This window comes from Lagopus muta, chromosome 2 (assembly GCF_023343835.1).
Source record: "Lagopus muta isolate bLagMut1 chromosome 2, bLagMut1 primary, whole genome shotgun sequence".
NCBI lineage: Eukaryota > Metazoa > Chordata > Aves > Galliformes > Phasianidae > Lagopus > Lagopus muta.
Genome location: NC_064434.1, coordinates 47679691 through 47701198, shown reverse-complemented (window position 1 = coordinate 47701198; position 21508 = coordinate 47679691). Strand labels below are relative to the sequence as shown.

General features: G+C 41.7%; 1 long non-coding RNA gene across 2 annotated transcripts in view; it reads left to right on the top strand.

Annotated features, from left to right (window-relative positions):
• The first annotated feature begins 537 nt into the window (after positions 1-537).
• Positions 538-21508, top strand: part of LOC125689146 (uncharacterized) — a 38250-nt gene continuing 17279 nt past the window's right edge. Inside the window, exons 1-2 of one of the 2 annotated variants that reach the window (XR_007375074.1) lie at positions 538-733; positions 5545-12794. This is a non-coding gene — a long non-coding RNA (uncharacterized LOC125689146). Of the gene's footprint in view, positions 734-5544; positions 12795-21508 lie in introns of those variants that run through there. The other variant, XR_007375075.1, reaches the window with a different exon arrangement.

Genomic DNA, 21508 nt, shown 5'->3' with positions numbered 1-21508 from the left:
AGGGTGACCTTTTGTGAACTGTTCAAAGTCAGGTTTAGATTTCAGAGTATCATGATGAAAGCGCTGCTAACAATAGTAGTGGTAGAAAATGTTCTCTTGCCTTTACACCACAAACAAAATACTAGTCCAAATGTGGTTAGAAATAAAACATCAAACAAGAACACTGCAGGTAACACTACGGCATCTTGAATGAGGACAAATTTGCAGCAGCAAAATCTGCAGTAGATTGTCTGTTGTATATTAAATTAAATGTTGTAAATTAAATAATTCCATCGGGATTGCTAATGATGCTGGGTCGTTTGTTTTATAAATGAATGGGTTCAGTGTACCTGGAAAAATTTTCAAGTGGTGAAGGAAAGCATATAATGAAGAACTATGATATTAATTACATGAATATACGTTAATAGTACATAGCTCATGCATATTTATTTTCCTTTCTGTGAGTTACTCCCCATCTGGGGGCTGCTGCTGCTTCTATCTGCATGGAGCTGAAGCCTCACTTCCAGCCGTGGCATTGCACGGCTTGTGGGGAACCCGATAGGTTCAGCTAATGCTGCTGGGCTCTTTCATGGACAGCTTGGCAGCTACCCTGAAGAATGCAGCCCATGTGTATTAATAGACCAGAAAAGTGATTCACTGTTCTATGTACCTGTGAAAGGATTTGCCTGGAAGAAGGAGAAAGGGAACTGTTGTCAAATTCTGGACTGGAGTGAACTGTAATGCTGAAGCTGAGGTAAGAGGATTTTCTGATTGGAGTTTCCTCTGAAGGGAGAACTGAGTAGAACTTAGTGACAGAACTAGAGGGAATGGCCTCCAGTTGCAGCGGGGGCATTCAAGTTGGATGTTAGGAAATAATTCCCTAAGAGAGTGGTCGGGTGCTGGAATGGGCTGCCCAGGGAGCTGTTGGAGTCGCTGTCTCTGGAGGCGTTCAAGAAACATTTAGATGTTATACTGAGGGATGTGGTTTAGTGGGGAAATACTGGTGGTAGGCAGATGGTTGGTCTGAATGATCTTGGAGGTCTTTTCCAACCTTGGTGATTCTGTGATTCTAACTTGGTATCATGGATACTTACCTGTCTTACATTAACAGCTGAGACTACAATCAGCTCCTGACCACCAGATGTCCCCAGACCTTTCCTGTCCAAACTCATGCTGAGCTTCATGGTGACCCTGGGTGCCAGCCTGGAAAGTTGGCTCAGCCCTGCAGCTGTCTGTGGTGTGATGAGGGGAACCTGTGCAGCTGCAGAGCCAGCACTGCCTGCACACAAAGCACCTTCTGGCAGAGCCCAGCCTTCTTTTAAGGGATTTCTCTGGATGGGGCACAAGCACGGCAGCAAATTGCTTTGGTCTCAAGGAGTGTAAGCCTTGTTCCACAGATATTGGTGTGTATGGAAGCAGCTATGAAGTCAGATTCACCTCCTCACTGTCTCCCAGTCTGTCGCACGGAGGCAGGGCAGAAAAGTAGTTTGAAGTATTTTGGAAAGTGAAGAAGTGAAGGTAAGGAAAGCACAGCACACAGGGCCCAGGCCCCAGCCTCCTGCCACTGCCACCTCCTCTGAGGAGATGAGACTGCCTTACACTTACAGATCGTAATTTTTTTTTTTCTTTTTACATCCTGTCAATAGAAAATCATAACGTTAATCACTACATTTCTACAGTTAAAGCAGTTTTTCCCTCAGCCTGCACTATAGATTCTCTTAAGCCAAATTAATTGCTGTTTTCTTTTTATGATGCCTGTGCTGAGAAGGCACATTATGGAAACCAATTTGGCTGAGATTTTGAAGCTGAGGTAATAATTTCAGCAAGGACTCATTGCACTCTCTATAATCATATCCACTTCCACTCATTTTCCAGGCTACTGCAACCACTCTCAGATGTTTCATGATTTGTTGTTACCTCTCTAACCTCAGTGCTGTCCATGAGGTTTTTGGGGCTGGGGAAGCCACAGCCAGAAGAGCTGCCTGCAGGAGGAGGCTGTGGTGGGCACAGGGGCTGCTCATCCCTCAGCGTTGCAGCTGGAGCTGGGCCATTGCCAAACCTCAGCCCCTCACAGTCTCCTTTTGCCCACCTCACTTGTTGCTTAGGGAGTGGAAAAGGAAGGCTGCATCTCCCCTGCAGAGAGCAGTGCTGCTTGATTGTGCAGTTGGCCCTGGACACACTTCGTTACAAAGGCCTGCCACAGTCACATCATTGGTTACACTATCTCCCCTGCCCTAGCACCCATGAAATCGTGGGGATAATTAATGGGATATTTTTAGTTCGAATTAGAGCTTGAAATTGTTAATTAAAAGCCAATTATGATCAATCTGTTTTCAACATCCTTTCCTTCTCATAGTCATAAAAATTAATTACCACCGTAACGAGCCATTCAGTGGCTAGCCCTGATGCTGCCCAGTGACAGCTTCAGAGCTGGATTTGTCACTGCCTGGGGGCCGCATGCATGGACCCAGCCCAAACTGTGCAGGTGTGCAGAGCTCACCGTGTGTGCAGTGCTCTGAAGCTCAGCACGTGAACTGCCCCAATGGCTGTCAGAGAAGCTTTGCTTCCCAAGCAGACTCAAACTCAGTGCACGCAGCTTGGCTTCACAATGAGAAAGTAAGAATCCTTTGGTTTTAAAAAAATAAAAATAAAAAGGTCATTCACTGAACTTTGCTGTGACCTTCAGAATGCTGATCCTGGCCTGTAGAAACAGATTGGGGCCTTAAGATACCTCATTTGGGGATTAAACATGTTTCAGCAGCTCTGTCCTCTGAAGCAGAAATACTTCCTCTGCCAAATTGGAATCAGCCATTTCAATGGAGGGCTTTTCTTTATTGCCAGGAGCAAAGAGAAGCTGATGTTATTTCACACTGGAATGGCATTGCATGAGGCTCAAGAGGAAACAGCTTTAAACTGGAAGAGGGTAAATTTAGACTAGATATTAGAAAGAAATTCTTTACTGTGAGGGTGGTAAGACACTGGAACAGGTTGCCCAGAGAGGCTGTGAGTGCCCTTATCCTGGAAGATTTCAGGGCCAGGCTGGATGGGGCTATGAGCAACCTCGTCTAAAGGGAGGTGCCCCTGTCTGTAGCAGGGGGTTGGAACTAAATGATCTTAAACATCCAACCCAAACCGTTTTGATTCTGTTGTTTTCTGACCGTAATAGAGCAAGCGCTGCAGATGCTGATAACTGACCCATATTGGGCCAACCTTTGGGCTTAAAAATCTGATCTACTGCATCAGGTTCAATTTTCAGTTATTTTGGTGTTTGAAGCTGAGAGACAGGAATATTCAACCACGATGCACATTCTCTCTGCTTTGTATCCTGCAGAGGGAAAGTTTCACATCCCCATGTCAGAAGGAGGACTTTCAGATACTGGTGCACGCAGTGTGGACATAATTATGACTGAGGCCACTTGCTGGAGAGTGAAGTCACAGCTGTCCGGGATTGTGAATTAGCAGCTCTGAGTGTAGCAATTTATGTGCACAATTTTTTAAAGCCCAGCTACTCTTATTTGTACAGCATAGAATTACTAACAAAACCCTCTGCTGTTTCCACAGAGAAAACAAAAACAGGTCGTTTGTAATGTACATTGTAAGTGGTGACTTCACAAAGCAAAAGGATGATTCTAAGACCTTTATTGGATAAAGTAAGAACATCCAGTTCAGGGAAGAAAGCCAGATCCTTTCCATTTGCCTTTTTCTTCTTCCCCCCCCCCCCCCCCCCCCCCTCAGAAAAGCAATGACTCACATTGCTACAGGCTCACAGACAAATAAAGTGGCGATTGCAGTAGGAGCTGTAATTCATCAGTTTGTCCATGAGGCTGCTAAAGGAGATAGAGTGAAAGCCTTGCTGAAGTCAAGATGAGATTGTTCATTGCTCTTCACTTGTCCACTAAGCAAATCATTCTGTTGGAGAAGTCTATCAAGTTGGTTACACATGATTTCCCCTTCATAAATCCATGCTGACAATTCCCAATCACTCTGACTGTATTATGTTCCGAAACCATTTCCAGCACTGTGTGCTCCAGCACTGTCCCCAGGATCAAGGTGAGGCTGACAGGTATTGAGTTACCTGTATCTTTGTCTTGCCCTTCTTGAAGGTGCAGACAACGCTCACTGTCTTATAGCCCTCTTTGCCATGACCATCCAAAGATAATCAGGATACCTAATGCGAGCCTCCTCCACCACCCAGGAAGGCCTCACTGATCCCTGTGACAGTGAGAATCTCCCAGACCTTAAAGATGAGCTCATCTCTGCCAGCTATAACTGTACTTAGTGCTGCTGAGAATTTGTTTGCATACAACTTCCATTCAATTACAATCACAAGTCTTTTCCCAAGCTCTGAAGATGGCACTCATTTAGTTCACTCATTTAAATAAGTTATATTCTGATGTGCGTTGCATGTAATAATGCTGGTTTGATTTCTTCCTGTCACACTTTAAACACGTATTTCCAACAACTCAACACCAAAAATTGAAGTAAAGCCCTCTGCAAAATCACAGTTACTCAGAACTGAAGCAAAAGTCTGCAAAGTTCCAAGAGATGTGGTGAGCCAGTGTGTCACCTCTGTGCTTACGCCTCACTCCTTCCCCCCCTTACACACATCCAGCTCTCTCAGTGCTCTCATACTGAAACATGAGCTCCTGGTGGCAGAACCAAAGCCTTTCTATACACTTGTAGGAGTCCCCACGTTGTGGGTCTGATACCGAAACAACAGGCAACAGCTCTTACCAGGAGACTTCCCTTTCTCCAAGGAGCGCTTTGCTTCTTCTGAGGGCTGTGAGTTGTGCTTAGCATATGTGGGGGCAACTTAATGAGGAAAATAGCCTGCTGGTGTAGTCTTCCACCACTGAGCCCTGAGTCAGCTATACTCACACTGACAGCGAAATGAAAGAAAGCAGAGCTCTCCATGGGAGGCAGTCTGAAACAGCAACAGTGGCATTTTCTGTTTATCTGAAAAATACTTCTACAAATACTTTTATTTAATGTAGTGTAACTACCATTATTTATTTGCACATTGATACAAAGGCACAACGTGGCTTCTGCTTAATTAAAGCAAAAACAAAAACAAACAAACAAAAAAAAAAAACCCACAAACCTCAGCAATGCTCACATCATGTCAGGAACCAGTCTTAAATGGTGGCAGAGAGAGAACTGTACATCAGCTCATTCACTGTACTTACTGCCTGGCACTGCAGAAGCTCAGGGATGTAGAGACACTTGGTTTCATTTGGTTTGATCATGGAAGAAATAGAGCTCCTGTCACCAGTTCCTGCACAGACAAATGAAAACATGGGCTGGAAGACAGCTCCAGCTTAAATCCCTGTGCATCCTGCTCTTGTGCACCTTCTCCTTGTACCATCGATTGCTCTTCTCCCCACTTGACATTTTGCTAGCTAATGAGTGACATGCCTGGCCTTTTCCAGATTCAGCAGCATGGCCCTACCCCACTATATCACGCAAAGGTAAAAGGTGATTCTGTCACAGACTATTACAGAAACATCCAAGTGTTTCCGGATGGAGCAGCACAGACTCCATTCACATAAAGGTTCTCCTTTACAGAGGGGAAGTGTCAAGGAGCAGAGCTGCAGAAAGGCTTCCTGGCTGATCAACCAACAGACAGCACTTTCTGAATGCAAATTTTTGGATTTGAACACCTTTGGCACCTGTCACTAGGCTGCCCAGAGAGGAGTCAGTCATCACCACTGATTGTGCTTGTACCGTTGCTGGCTAAAAGGTAACAGCATGTGAATACTGATCAGGAAGAAGTAAACTTACAGGTGAAATAGAAAGTTTTTGCTAAGAAATTCTGGAGAAATGACCGTGTCACCTTTTAAATAATTGGTTTAATGGTACATAAGCATCATTATCTTCCAAGGTGATTATGAAGAGGAGAAAGGAACAGGATACTGTTGCTACCATCCTTTGCACCAGCAGAACAAGCAAAAATTAATTTGAGGAAAACTGTCTAACAGTACAGCTAATAAAATACCACATTAAGTTCAAATGGAAATAAAGAGAATTCACCTGAGGAATAAAACCTGTCCATTCATGCCAAGAAAACCCCTGCAAAACAGCTCCCTAATTGAAAGTGCAGGCAGGATACTTCATCAAAGTCTCTCTAACAAGCAGATCCTATCATTTCCCCTATGAGAGAGAAGGAAAAGGTACATGCCCGACTTGCTCATGCATACGTGCCTCACAATGACTCGGAGAGATCTTCAGAATGCAAGGAAACCTCCCGAGTTGCCATATCATTCATGGACTCATTGCCTGCAAACAAGCACAGTATGGGAGTGTAAGGAAAATAAAGAAGAGCGGAGGAAAAGAAAAAATATATATATACATGTATATACACACTAACTCTCCGAAAATCTTGACTGACTCCAAGGAAAGCATCAAGGTTCTAAAGTCCAAATGACTGACATTATGAGTCTGGTGTTTTGGAAACCCCACACTGGGGCTCAATGTGTGAATGCAAGGATTCCCACAAGCGATGCCTTCGTGAGCACAGAGGCCTCTAATATGGCACAAAAAGCACCAAACACCAGGCTGGCTGTGACCACAAGCCATTGGAGATGCTGTCAACATATCATCTCTACTGCTCAGTGAAAGCTGATGGAGAGTGAGCTTCAGAGCAGGAGCCCCATGAGTGTGAGGCACCATCACAGCAAGGGAGACACCACCGCTCTCACAGCTAGGCTGTGGTAACCCACTGCAGCCACTACACTGGCTCTTGCCAACCTGCCCCAGCATGGTAGCCCATTCATCTTTCCTTTCTCTATTGGCTTTGTCATCCTTCCAGAAGAGATGGATGCAAAGAACTCCCAGGTGACTGGAAAGAAGCCTTCCCAAAGTGCCCCATCACACTCATCCCATTTCACACTTCAGCCCATTTCTCTCTCCCTCAAGCAGGTTGCAGGCTTCTGTTCAGCCAGGCCCTCGCATTCCCTCTCGCTTCCCATCCTTGCCCCCACAGAGCAAAGTGGAAACTCTCAGGGTGGCTGCCAGAGGCACCCGGAAACGGGGTGAGGAACCCAGGGCAGTGCTCCCCAGCATGCTTCTTCCTGCTGAGGAAATCTCTCAGAGGAACCTCTGGGGCAATAGGAAGGCAGCAGAGCTTCCTGCTGGCTTGCAAGCTCTGTTTCTATTCTGCAATTTTCCCTGAGCACTCAGCAAACCATTCAGATGCTTGGACCATATGGTAATTCATTTGTCTTGGATTAATTTTTATCTGTATTAGAGATTTATTCCTGGTCACTGTTTATTCTCCAACAACATATACCCTAGCAATGGCCATAACAGCTACACTATTAATGTGGTAAAAAATTTGGCTCCTCCGTTAGCTGTTCTGTTCCTCTCACAAAGACAAGGAAGAAATATTTTAAACCTAGTCCCTAGTTTACCCTAGTTTATCTCCATAACAACAGCTTGCCTCTGGGCCAGCAGGCCAAGCTGACCTGCCTGGCTCCTGCTGGTGTCTGCCACTGAGGCATTGCACTACAAGATCTTCCTCATGGTGGCACAGAACAAACATCTAAGGAGCATAAGGGCTGAAGATAAGGATGCAGGATGCCTCACCAGCTCATCAACCCCCAGGTTGCAGTATGAGGAAAGGAAAAACAGAAAAACAGCTTTTCAGGAGTATGTGGCACACACAGGTACATACAGCGGTCTTGTCTATTCCTGGCTGAATGTTTGACCTCTCTGAATGAGGCATGGGATTAAAGAGGGCTAAAGTGCAGAAAGGTGTTCCTCCCAAGGAGCGAGCAACGTGCTCTGCTTTCTCACTAAAAGAAAGAAATTCTACCTTTGTGTAGGATGACCCAAATTTCTCTTTTAAGACACGCATGAGGCTTGAATATTTTTTTTCACCCTAGCGTATCACTTAAATTCAAAGCAGCAGAAGTGTCCATATCCTGACAGACACTCAGCCTATTTCATTCAAAAGCATTCATAAAGTATTTCACACACTAAAGATGGTTGTCACAATAAAGAGTAATTCCTGCAAAGTTTTAATGTTAGCTCTGAAATTCATGTATTACATTTTTATTTTTATTTTTTTTTTTAAACTTGCCAAGCCAAAAGATGCTAAAGGGAAAAAAAAGAAAAAAGCAAGCAGCATGGTGGTTTCCACACTGGTGGGCAGCTGAACGCAATGCCTGCTCTCTCATCTGCCTTCTGAAGAGAAGATAGGGAAGAGGTCTCAAGGGTTGGGACAAGGACAGGGAAATCACTCAACCAGTTTCTGTCACAGGCAAAACACTCTCAGTGTGGGGACATTCATAGAGTTTATTGTCTATCGTAAACAGACCAGTGAGAACTAAAAGCAAACTAAAAACACCTCTCCCTTGCCACCCATCCTCTTCCACCTCCTTACCTGAGCAGTGCAGAAGAACAGGGAATGAGGGCTACTATCAGTCCGTAACATCACTGCCACTCCCTCATGGAGCCCTTTTCTCCTTGTTATACAGCTACTCTGAAGACAGCTTAAAATTCACAAATGTATATTTGCAAGGCTTTGAACCTGATTCAGATCTAATTCCGTGCCCAGGACAAGCTTAGTGCAAGGCTTCCACGTAGTCACTCCTTCAGATTGGGTCAATACACAGCACTCACTCCATATGTGGCCAATGTAGACAATACATCCCGATGTGAAGAACTCCACCACTCCTACTGGCCCCCAAGAGCTCACAAGCTCTCCAATTACTATACACATTACCTAAGCAGCATCTATGTTTTTAAAATAGTAGAGAGAGCAGCTTTAAACTAAAATATATTTAACTTGAGTCCCTCTGGAGCTAACATCCATGATCAAAATAGTCAACTAAAATTCATTAAATCTACTTACCTCAGTATAATTGAAATGCAAATCTCAGTGAAACATTTTAGCTAAACAGGTGAATTCCTCTTTGAATCACACAGTGATGCCATTCTTAGAGAACAATATCTGACACAAAGCACACAGGCTCCAGGGACCTCAAAATCTACCAGCACTCAAGTTTCTGAATGATAAAATTGCCATATAAAAACATAAGTAATTAATTGCTCCTTTCAGCAGGTCTTGTCTGATGTACTCAGACAAGAGTAAATTATAAGTTTATAAGACAAGTTTAAATTATACATCTTTCAGAATAACTCATCTATTGAACTTGGACATAGGGGAAGAAATGGTAGCAACACCTTCCACACCTACAATATTTGCAACAGGCTCAGAAAAAGAAAAGCACCATAGCTGAAACAATGGTTGGGACATCACAAAATTGGCTGAGTAATTTTGGATGAATTTTCCAGGTTAAACAAAATCAGAAACATTAATTTCTGCATTCGAACTCATGACATCAAAAGTTGAATCATGTGAATCTCTAAATACCATAATTTCAAAGAATTCATTGCAAATAAAAAAAATATTCTGGCACATGCCTCCAATATCTGAAAAAATATATTGTGTATCTATAAGCTAAACGCATTTACAGATGCATTAGATATAAATACATAACGTAAATACACATATTTGTAATATGATCATATATGTAATGATCACTGAGTGCGAAGAGTATTGTTTAATGAAAAAAAAGTAAAGGTGTTTGAGTTCCTATAAAAAAGCCAAAGCAGATTTGGGTGCTGGATTGCTCTGCATTATTTATGTGGTTATACTTAATATTCTTCTTCTTGTTTTAAAGTCAGGACCTGAGATATTCCTGAATTTCTCAATGGCAAATTCTTTGCATCTTATCTTTAAAGGCTGAACCACAGTGCACAACTCAGCCTTATCCAAGACAGCCTCCAAACTGAGAAGTCAGCAAATCAAGATAGTAAACAAGCAGAAAGAAGAAGATATGAGTGTTTACTACAAACAAGAAACACAAAGATTGAATTCCACAGCTGTTACAGAAGAGACAGCTGGATATGAATGCTGCTTAGAGCAGACATAGTGTGCTAACCACTGAGATGTTTCTTGCCTAGATGGAAAAAGATTTTGTACTGATTGTCATTCAGGACATTTCGTGAAGAGTACCTCCCAAATTGGAAACTACTTGCTTTTGCTGGCTTTAGATAAGTAGGTGAAAAGGCACAACCTGCACCAGACAATACCTGGTTTCCATGAAGATGGCTTTGAAACTGAGGATGGAATCAGATGAAGAATAAGTAAAACAACTGTTAAATTATGATAATTCCTCTAAGAAATATGAGAAATCTTCAAAGGAAAAATGATAGGAATTATATCATTCAATAATTGAATACTGGTTCTCCAATAAGACATGAAATATTAGAAAACACTATAAATGCCCAAAAGGTTATCTATTGACTTCATACTTCACAGCTACTTTTGTGCAGACAATGAGGGAGCAAGACCTGCAGAAAACAAGCTACTGCTGTCAGAGAGCTTGTGGTTGAAACCATTTCTATTCTAATGAAATAGTGAATCTACAGAAGAGCCCTTTCTCCAAGATCAATAGAAAGGCTTCTGTAGGCTTCCCAGCAAAGAATGTTTGTTAGGAGGTTGCAAGAGAAAGAAGACTGCTGCCAATCTCTGACCATTGAGATGTTCACATCTCACAGTAGAAGTATTGCATATACTTCAGTGCCCACTTTAAAACTTGTGGGAATTTTTTGACACCTGAAATTCATTAAATAGATCATGACAAGTTCATCTGAGATGCAAGCCTACTTCCTTTGCTTGATTTATATTGGATTTAAAAGTAGTACCTGCTGGGACTTTAAGTTATGATTAAATTTGAAATGTCATTGTGGGACCTCAAAAAAAACAAGAGCTCCAGCCCAGGGAAGGAACCAGTACCGAGTCATTTGGGGAACAGCCATCCACTTTCATGAAAGAAAATCATTACATTTGTCAACCAGAATCTTACCAAATTACAGGATTCTTAACAGAGCAGCCTTCTAGGTATTACATTTTGTCGTCTTAAGAATGGCAGAAGTTGCCAAAATTCATTACAGTGGGGATAAGATAGCTGGACCTCGTGTCCACTGAGCTGTAGAATCTGTACAATACCCATAATGACTGCTGCTGGTGGGAGTGTTGCAATTCCTCTGTCCAGTGCTGTATCTGGCTGACAAATTCACAACACGGTTGCAGATGCTGGCAGGCAGTTGTTGATCAGTGCTCAAAGTGACAAGTGATGTTCAGAAGTTCTTCTGGCTTGAATGTTTCCTCCCTGCATGTCAACCTCTGTCCTCTTTCAGTCAGGTGGCTTTTGCTAGAGCCTCACTGGTGTACATCAGTGACACAGGTAGGAAGGAAACACAGTTTTGGCTTTCTTTAGATGGTTGCTTAGCACAATCCAGACTGGAACTACCTTGTTAGCATTGTGAATTAAGTATTACTGGGAAGAGGAAAATACTGAGACCTAATAGTTGTCACCCTGTACCATAGATATGCTCTGCTTTAATAGAAAGTGAAAACAGTGACAAAACTTTAAGAAGAATTTATAAAGCTCCTGCCTTTACAGCCTTTTTAAACTTCTGCTCAACCTAACTTTCTGTGACAAGAAAAATTAGAAACTTGACTTCAGTAACTTTTTCCAAATCAGCTGGTAGAGTTAATCTGGGTGTTTTATAGAATGGCTCTTAGGTGTATGGATCAGATTTAAGATGAGGAATAACTAATGTTACCAGAACTTTTCACTATAGCAGAAAAAGGAAAGAGAAAGAAAGAGAGAAAGAGAACTCTCTTCTATAAAGCTGCAGCTATTATAGAAGAAACAAAGGGGGATATTTGCTATCCTTTTCTGGAAAAAGTGACAGAACTAAAGATCAGTCATGACCTAGTAAATACGAGGTACTGCCTCTTACTCTGTGTCTGGACACAGTATTTCTGACTATGGCAAGAAATAAGTTCTGGAAATTGTTGGTTCTGACTTACCTTGCCCTTTATCCTCTCCTCCATGCACCTGCTGCTGAAGGTAGGAAACCTGGCTATGGGCATCTCTAACCAAGGGAAGCCTTTTTTTTTTTTTTCCCCTCTGGTTAGTCTGTCCAACAATTAGCACTGTACAGGCCTACCATAAGAAGAAAAAGAGAAATGGATAACAGATTTATTTAATTGCGTTTATACAAGTAAAAGACAAAAGATCTCAGTCCATCTGTATACGAAGCATCATGCAAGCAGTGTCTGTTTGCATTTATAATTCAATCCATTTTCATCTTCCACTTTGGAGTCTCCAAGTCTTTACTAAACTTCAGGCAGGATACTAATCACTGGTAAAGGTTAGGTGTACAATTTTTTTTCCAAAATAGACCAGAAACAAGCACAAAGGGCACTAGTAGTGATGTATTTTAATTACTCCTTCCAGTGGCAACCTTATCCAGAAGATGTCACCAAAACACAAGTAGTACTCAATGTTCCTACAACAAAGAACATAAATGGAAGGACTTCTAGTCTGTAGATGAACCACAGAAAATAAAATAAAGAAGGATGCTGAAAGAATACCTCAAAATAAAATTACTGTTTTTCAAGGAGAAGATTAAATCCTCGTATCATCATAGCAAGAATGCTGGATACACTGTACAAGGAGAAAATCTGACGGAAAATATAGAATGATGTTTTGAGCAGAGATCACATTCTTGCCAAAATTCTTCCCTTAAATTAACAAAACATGGGCAGAGCAACCATTGAACTATTGAACAAAGAAGTTTTTCATTTTCTGAAAGTTTAAAAAAAAAATTAAACCATAACATGGTGAAATTAGAATTCTTCTTTTATTTGGATTTAAATAAATGAATAGTATGTCCAACAAGTTCACAGAGCAGGCACAGACCTTAAAAAAAAAACAAAAAAAAAAAAAACACAACACATGGAATCCACCTTGTTACTTGTCTGAGCAATTAAAACAATGTTTTCTTCTGTTAAGGGAACAACTTTATTAATTTGTGAAGTTAAAAAACCCAGTAACAGAAGATTCAGCTGCACTCATGCTTAAAATAGTAATAAAAATGCAAATCTGCTTTACTAACATGTTGAGTCTCGAGTCATGAATAACAGGCAAAAATCAGCATCTAACCTACCATGTAGTTTCAAGTTTGCCCACAGTGAAGAAACTCAACAAGGAGAGATGGTCAGGAAGCTAAAAGCAATCCCTGCAGAAGTTACAGATGTTGCTCTCCTGTGCTAATGATGAGCATCTGCTTGGTTCAGACGCTCCTCTCCAGAAAGCTGTTCTGATTTGTTTTCTATTCTTTTTTGGTGAGAGCAATCAAAAGTGGAGGAAGCAGGGTGGGATGCTATTGTATTGTGAGCTAGGGATTGAGATCTGGTTGAGTTACTGACAGGTTCTTATTTGTCACACATTCAAAGAACAATAAAACTTTACTTATGGGTAGATTTTATATCAAAGTCTAATGCTCAGTTAGATATAAATTAGGAGAACAAGCAATGTGAACAGATATCCAGCCTTAATGGGTGGATATAAGGGCAATTTCAGGCTCTGGGAAGTTTCTCTTTGCACACCTACCAGGCATTAGATCATTGGAAATGCGCATTTTTTTCTTTTATTAATGACAGTAATTATCCCCCATTCCATAGAACAGCTTCTTGTCTCTTTGTCATGGCCCAAAAGAGAACGTTTGACATTAAACTTACTTCTTATTAACTTGCTGCTATTTGTGCAAAACCTTCCAGGTTTCACGCAGGCCTGGACAAACAGCATGGTTAAGAGACAAGCTGTTGGGTCAAACAGAACTAGTGCAGCTATCAACGGGGTAACTGAAGAGATCTTTGCAATTTCCAAATTCAGTAAGTTTTTCAGTATATACTTCTATGAGCAAAGGTATTGATACAGAGAAATTAAAATAAGCACTTTTTCTCTTCCATTATGTTTCAAGTGCATCATGGCTAGGTTATATGTCCAAAGAGCACTTATCATCCTAACATATGTTAGAGGGAAAAAGTGCTTCCACAAGCAACAGTCAGCAACCTGAGTTGCTATCAACTAAATTAAGACAGATTTTTACATCACATGCTGAACAATCACTCTTCTATGTTTTCATCCAGTGCTTAGTAGACTTCACAGAATCACCAAGGTTGGAAAAGACCTCTAAGATGACCCAGTCTGACCATTCACCTATCACCAATATTTCCCCACTAAACCACATCCCTCAGTACAACATCTAAACATTTCTTGAACACCTTCAGGGTCAGTGACTCCACCACCTCCCTGGGCAGCCCATTCCAGTGCCTGACCACTCTCTTGGAGAAGCGTTTCCCATCATCCAACCTGAATCTCTCCTGGTGCAACTTGAGGCCATTCCCTCTAGTCCTATTGCTAGTTTAATGAGAGGAAAGGTCAACCTCCACCTCACCATAACCTCCCTTCAGAGGTTGTCAAACTGCAATTAAAAAGAAGACATGATTACGAGAAAATTACTAGATCTTTAAATCTTTTATTTTTTTTTTCCCTGTTCTGTGCTGTTTTCTATATTGGTAGAGAATAAAACATCACATATTGTTCTCTGATCATATTCCATCACACAGCACTTGCTAGTACTAACTCCTTAAATTCTAAAATTCTTCACATTCTAAGAGCTAAGATCATGCTGTTACTGCAGTTGGCTTTCGCATAGTATAGATTATTTTAAAATAGGATTGAAAGCATGGTTGTATAAGCATACCTTCAATTTCCTTCAGAGCTCTCCTAGAGTAGAAATCAGGATTAGGTTAAAGCTGACCTCAGGGCCTCGTCTCTGTATGTCTCGCTGCAGTCAATGGAGCAGAAGCATCAGTTCAGTAGCAAAACCACTATGGCATGATGATTCACTCCCAAATTTGGCACTGGAGAGATTTGAACCAACATGATGTTGCAAAGTCTTTTAAATTCATTTGGCAACAAACACCCAAAAGGTTTGTCATCGCTGTCCTGTGGCACAAACAAAATGGACAAACAGCTGCTAAAGGAGGCTGTGGTGTTTTCTCTTCCAGTTTAGTTCCTCAGTGTTCCTTTTTCAAATGCACTGCCTTCATTTAAGTTGGTTGTTAGAGCTCTTGGAGAATGCGGAGATGGTTCCTACCACAGTAGATTGTGCACGAGCCTGGATGAGTACCGGTTGGGCTAATTGCTTCCTTCTTTGACATACTGTATAGGAGATTGGAAAAAAACAGACTTGAGAGTAAGATGCAAAAGCTCTGCATTCCTCTGATGAGAGGGAGCCATGGCCAAGCTTCTGAGCAGATGTGCTCTGACAGCCACCATCTGGTACAGGAACCTCCAACTCCAACCTTCTGCCTTTAAGTGAGGAATTCCTCTGGAGCAAATATCTCCTCTTAGAGTTCAGAGAGCAAAAAGCTTTACGAACAGTACAGTACCTAATTAAAAGTTATTATTAGGGGCAATGGAAAAGAAAGTTATTTCTGTGACCCCTGACATGCTTCAGGACTTGCTAATTGGAGGCTGGATAATTCTCAGGCTTAACCTAAAGTATATAGATAAGTACATGTCTGCATGAATGCCTGTATCTTCAGCCCTCTCAGTCACTCAGTGCATCCTGGTATTTGTAATGTTTTGTGATACTAAAAAGTAACCTGCACCATGAGCTTATTGTACAAGGAAGTCAATGAAGAAACCTAGATATTAGCAATTTTCTGATTGCATCAATGTAGGAGAGTTCTAAGTAAATCACAGTAAGCAGCAATAGACTAGACATCTATATCCTTCACCATCTCACCTTACATGCTTATTATTATTGTTTTAAAAAAAGAAAAAACAAATGAAGTAGAAATATGCCTGATCATTCCTTTCTCCTGGTAAACGGCAGCACCACTTCATATGAAACAATAAAAAAGAAATCATACTGATCAGCCACCCATACATTTTCTTTAAAACCCTCATAAATTGGATCAACGTTTAGAAAGCACAGCAAGTACTGGCATTTAAGCAATATTATAAAAACTGTCAAGCTGTAGTAGCATATATGTATCCTTCCTTTATGCATTAGCTTCCCAATACAGACATGTTACGAGATACTGCTCAGCAAAGCAAGAACAAGAAATCATGTCTGTCTTTGTGCACATGAGGAATGCAGTTAGCTCCCTCCCTCACCCCATCCAAGGTCAGCTCCCTCCCTCACCCCATCCAAGGTCAGCTATTCACTCTAATTCCGAAGTGATGCTCTGAGCCCAGTGTTTGCATCTCCCTGTGAAAGAGGTTAAGCACAAGCTTCTGTGCTCAGTCTAATCTTTGATCCTCCCACACCTTAATTAAAACTGAACTGTAATCTCACATGCCTTGGGAACAGCAACAGTTATTGCCATGCCATATTCTCCTCTTGTCCGAAGTGACTGGCAAGTTCACTGCTTGCCAGTGAAATCTATATTCTGTTCGCAAGGAAAGAGAAATTAAATTGGATAAAACTATTTTAAGATATGTTCAGCTTCAAAACACAGAGCTGCCATTCCATTATTTTCCGTACACAACACAGTTGCTTGAAAACAAGCTTGGGTTGATTATTTTTCCTCAGTGATGTTTCAGGGAAAAGTTGCTGTGAACAGACAGTGGCAGTCTGTCATTTTTCTCATCAGTCTCTGGCTATATTTAAGATCTTTTAAATGCTCTAATGTTTCTTCTTGAACTTATATTCTTCTACATTTATCTTTAATGTACTTATTTTTAAACACACACAAACACAGATTTTAGGATGGTTGGCGTACCATAAAGAGGCTGCTCAGATGCATTCATAACCTTTAACAGAACACCAGCTCTTCACCATTCATCCGCTTTATTACCAGTCTCTCCGTAGCATCAGTCTGAACTTCCCCATTCAGAAAGCCTTGATTCAGAAAGCCAACAGTTGTTGGAACTGTTTCCTGATTATTTGTTTCTTTTTATTCTAGAATTTCCAGCAGAGAAGAAAGTTAGCAAGCTATTGTGATCCTCTTCATATTCCAGTAGGAAACTTCCATGCTGGTGTGGTTAACTCTCATGGATGCATTGCCCACAAATGTGGGCTGGTGACTTCTTTCTGGAGCACTGGCAGAGTAGAGATCCCTTGAAACCACCCTGAAGTCATCTCAAAAACTAGCACATAAAGCACATGCAAGAAAAATGTTCATCAGTTTGAGTCTTCAGCTACCTCACACTTGAAGCTGGGATACACAGGTTAACATAACCTACTGCAGTCATCTCATTTGTAAGCTTTCCACCGAAGTCCTTTCCACCCCCATTGGAACACACTGGTTCTTAAAGGAGGTCAAGCACAAGGCTTTTGCTGTAGGGAAGGTTGCTTACTATAGAAGATGGGTAGTGAATTACATCATGAAAGAAGAGTTTCATGGTTGTAATGCTACAGTAGGACAGAAAGTACCACAGTAATAGCAGGATAGCAAAGCCTTTGGCTACAGCAATTGAGAATGAGTCCAAATACAGCAGCTACTGAAATAAAGGAAAACAGCTGCCTACCTTTGGAAGGCTCCTAAAAGCCAGGGATCCCCAACAAGAAACACCCTTGCTTCCACTGCCAACCCTTATATGAGGTCTGGGAAGGAGTGCATCCTGGCTCCACCCCTTCCAATTACTCAGGTGCATTGCCTCTGCTTTCTCATCAGGTGCTCAATCAGTTTCAGGCCATGATCTAGCATTTCTGCTACAGCAGTGCTCCCTTTAGTCTTGCATGCTGTTGCCTTTTGCTCCTTGAAGTCTGCTGCGTTTGTTTGTCTACAGTCACCAGAAGTAATTATTTGGATTTCTTTGGTCTGTAATGACTGCAAGCTTCAACTGTACATACTACAAGAGACAGTGATTCCTCCTCTCTATCCAAATAGGCAAATCGAAGCTCAACATCTGGGAAGACTTTTTCAAACAACTGTTGCTTTTGAAAGCTAGGGAAAGGACCAGGCTGTGGAACATTCTTTCTATAAATAGAAGTTATAATGCCTGCAGTGTGATATTGCATCCCATCTTCAGCACTCAAGGCAGTATTTACCCACTTTTTAAGTGGCCCAGTAGATCTAGTCTGTTTGAGCAGAGACCATGCAACTCATTCCACTCTGGAGTGGAATTTAAAGCAGAGTTTAAAACCACAGACCCAGAAAATTGATCTTAAAAAAACACTCAACTCTGTGAGGAGCTCATAAACCTAAAATTAAAGCTTTAAAATAAATGCAAAAGCCATCATCTCCTGCATTATGTTTCTCAGCTATACCAATTTAAAATTTTCACACTGAGATAATCAGCATAGCCCAGCTCTGTGTCAGTAATATCACCTACACTAATGCCCTGCAAGCACAGCCACAAACCCTCTCAGGTGGGAGGCCAAACATCAGCATCAACTACCAAACTTGGAATCAAATTTTTCTCTCAAGTGTAAATTTATTCTTGTACTCTATGAAACTATCGCTGTGTAGAGGGACAGCTGTACGCACATTTTACAGAGATAACTAAGATGAAACCACTGACTTATGAAATTCACTTTTTGTAGATGCACAGTACTTCTCCCCTGTGCAGCTGTAACAAGAGCAGGACAGAAGTAATGTGATGCAAAGCAGGAGGAAAGCAAAGACATGGAAATCTTTATTGTCTCCTTCTGAAAAAGGAGCCATGTTTCTCTTCCATGCACTTTGTTATCTTACTGAGGGATTGTTTTGAATATTTTCACCACTGTTCTCTCAAGGGGGTTGACTACAGTCTTCATTTTCTCACTCCTGTAACCAATGTAAGCAAGCTGGTATTTGTATTCCCAGTTCTTCTCCCATATCAAGGTCTTTCAAGTGTCCCAAAATAGGCTGGACTTGGAAGAGCCTTTGTAGATTCCCAGTAAAAGAAATACTACAGATGAACTACTACATAGTCCTCTGAATTAACAGATATAATTATTTCCAGTACTGAATCACAGCATATGAATTCATCAGACAAATAGTTTCTTGAAATTGGAAGGGAAGAGAAAAAAAGAAGAAAAAGTGTTCTCAAACACTTCGAATAGAGGCCAGCAGTTAGTGCTCTGCTGACAGCAGGCTGCGGTATCTACATTTATTCTAAAAGCTAGCAAAATGTGAATAATCCATTTGTAATGTACCACTGAAGTACTAGAAACTATCTTATGAATATGTGCTTTTTCCCCCATATTAGACAATTTGCACACAACCAGCAATTCTTCAACATTTTTAATTCACCACAAGAGGTAGTGAATGGCTCCCCCTAACTCGGGGGTTACAAACCTCAGCGCGGTTCAAGTTCATACTTTTGGCAGAGGCAACTCTCCCAGTAAACAGATCTGCTCACTGCAGTGGCCATTTGTCAATTCTGGAACAAGCAGAGACATTTAGGCAGAAGTGCTGTGGTAGTCCTGTTCTAACGGCTCAGTTATCTGGCATGATGCCTGGCATCTTTTGATGTCTCGTTATCTTGTAAAAGCAGAACAGCTGCACACGTGGTAGAGTTTTCCAATGAACAAGTCACAAGACTCTCAGAGATATAGCTGGTGGAAGACTGCTGAAATGCTCTTAGAATAGTAATAACAACTTATCAATGGCTGGAAGAAAATCATTCTTTTAATTCACAGGATCTGGGAAGAGTATTTGCTTGTGAAATATCTTCTGCTAGTTCTGATGGTCATCTGTAAGAATAGCACAGCTGTAAGCTCTTCTGAACTTAGCTCTGCTATCAGATAGCTGTCTTGGGAGACTAATAGATAAAAGCAAAACATGGCTTTTCTCACCAAATAACAACTATTTTGATATGCACAGCTTTGAGCGATAAGCTCCCTGTACATGCCTTCATCTGCAGACCTGTGATCTTGATGCTATGGCTCTGTTACTCACTGGGTAACTATCTCTACTATGTGGGCATCAGCTCATCTGTGACTGTGCAGAAAAGGAAGCTCTTAAGGGTTCTTCAGCTCTTCAGCCCAGCAGAGATTCCCTTGCATGAGAGCTGGTAATACAAAAGAGCTCTAAATAAAACTGCACCTGGCTCTTATCAGCATTAATAGTGAGAGCCTGTATTTCAACCGCTAGTCAATAATGAATGATCCCTTACCCAACTTACATGACCTAGGCAAAAAAAAAAAACCAAAACAAAACAAAACCAAAAGCATCCAAACTCATATTGCTCATTAGTAGGTATTCGGCTGACAGACTACAATTTTCAGAGATGCCAGTCTCTAAAAGTTACGCTACAAAAAAAAATAGAGATGAGCAGAAGAAATTCAGCATCAAATAAATTTATACACAGAGAACTTTCCTATCTGAGAGAGGTGAGCCACACTCCCTGAGGACAGCCAACTCCATGTCTTTCCAAAATAAGCCACAGCACAGCTTCTTTCAAATAAAGGAATGACTCAGAGAGTGCCACTGTCACCACGTCTGGCTGTGAGTCCTTCAGAACTCTCACTGACACCCGCTCTGGCTTTGAACACCAGATGACAAAAGCCAGAGCAATCTTCACACTTCAGGCTGCAGAACAGCAGGTGGTTTGTGTTTCTATTTAATACAAGTGGTAAAATATAACACCACACAGCTGACAAAGTCCCCTATGGTAAAGACCTCAAAAAAGCTCCAGAAGCAATTCATTCCCTTCTGAGATCTATGCTAAGAACTGCAGTAGCAAGGGTCTGTTCAGAACAGCCCCTCCGTTAGGCTAGTTCCAAATGCCCTTGGCACATGAACAGCGCATTTTGTTTGCAAACAAGTCACCCAGAGAAGAAAGGAACCCAATGACACTTTTCTGAGAAGACACACTGGAGACTAAGAGCAATTAAATCAGTGTTTGCCTTGGTTGGAAGAGGAAGTGTGCCACAAAGCCTGATTTTACTCTGTGGCACTCATACTTCTCTCTTGCATGTGGAAACCACAGCGTGCCCCACCGCCCTCCGTTGCAGACGCCTTCCCTAACCCCCAGCTGCCCTCCCCTGACACATCTCCATGCCGTTCCCTCGGGCCCTGCTGCTGTCACACAGAGCAGAGCTCAGCATTGCCTCTCTGCTCCCTGTGAGGAGCTGCAACCACCTCAGCTGGTTCTGATCTGAGTTGAGCAAACCAAAGGACCTCAGTTGCTCCTCGTACATCCTGCCCTCTAGACTTCACTGTCTTCATAGTTTTATGTCTTTCTTATACATCCCTCTGGGCAATACTACATGGCAACACTATGGTTACCACTACCTTATGATAAATTTATTGTTTTAAATAGTGTTTATTTCTTTTTGTCCAGCTACAATGCAAAGTGGGCAAACACCCTCTTGCTCTTAGCTTCAGTTCTGACAAGAGATGGTGGCATTTAGAGGGCTTATTTCCTTAAGGAAAAGAGCCCTTTATGTGTTTGTCAGCCTTTTGAGCTTGTACTTCTAAATGGAGACAGAAAGCACGTTGTACTAGCTCCTCAGGATACGGATAAACATTCTCTAGTGCTGAAACTTCTGCTTTCCTTGCTGTTCAGGTTACAACTTTTTTGTCTTTTACCCATCTGAACCTGAAGTCACCTTGTGTCCCAACTCACAGCAGAGGGTTTATGTATCATCATGCACTATCAAGGCACTTGGTGCCCAGGGAGAAGAGCAGAGATGCCTGCATCTAGCAACAACATAC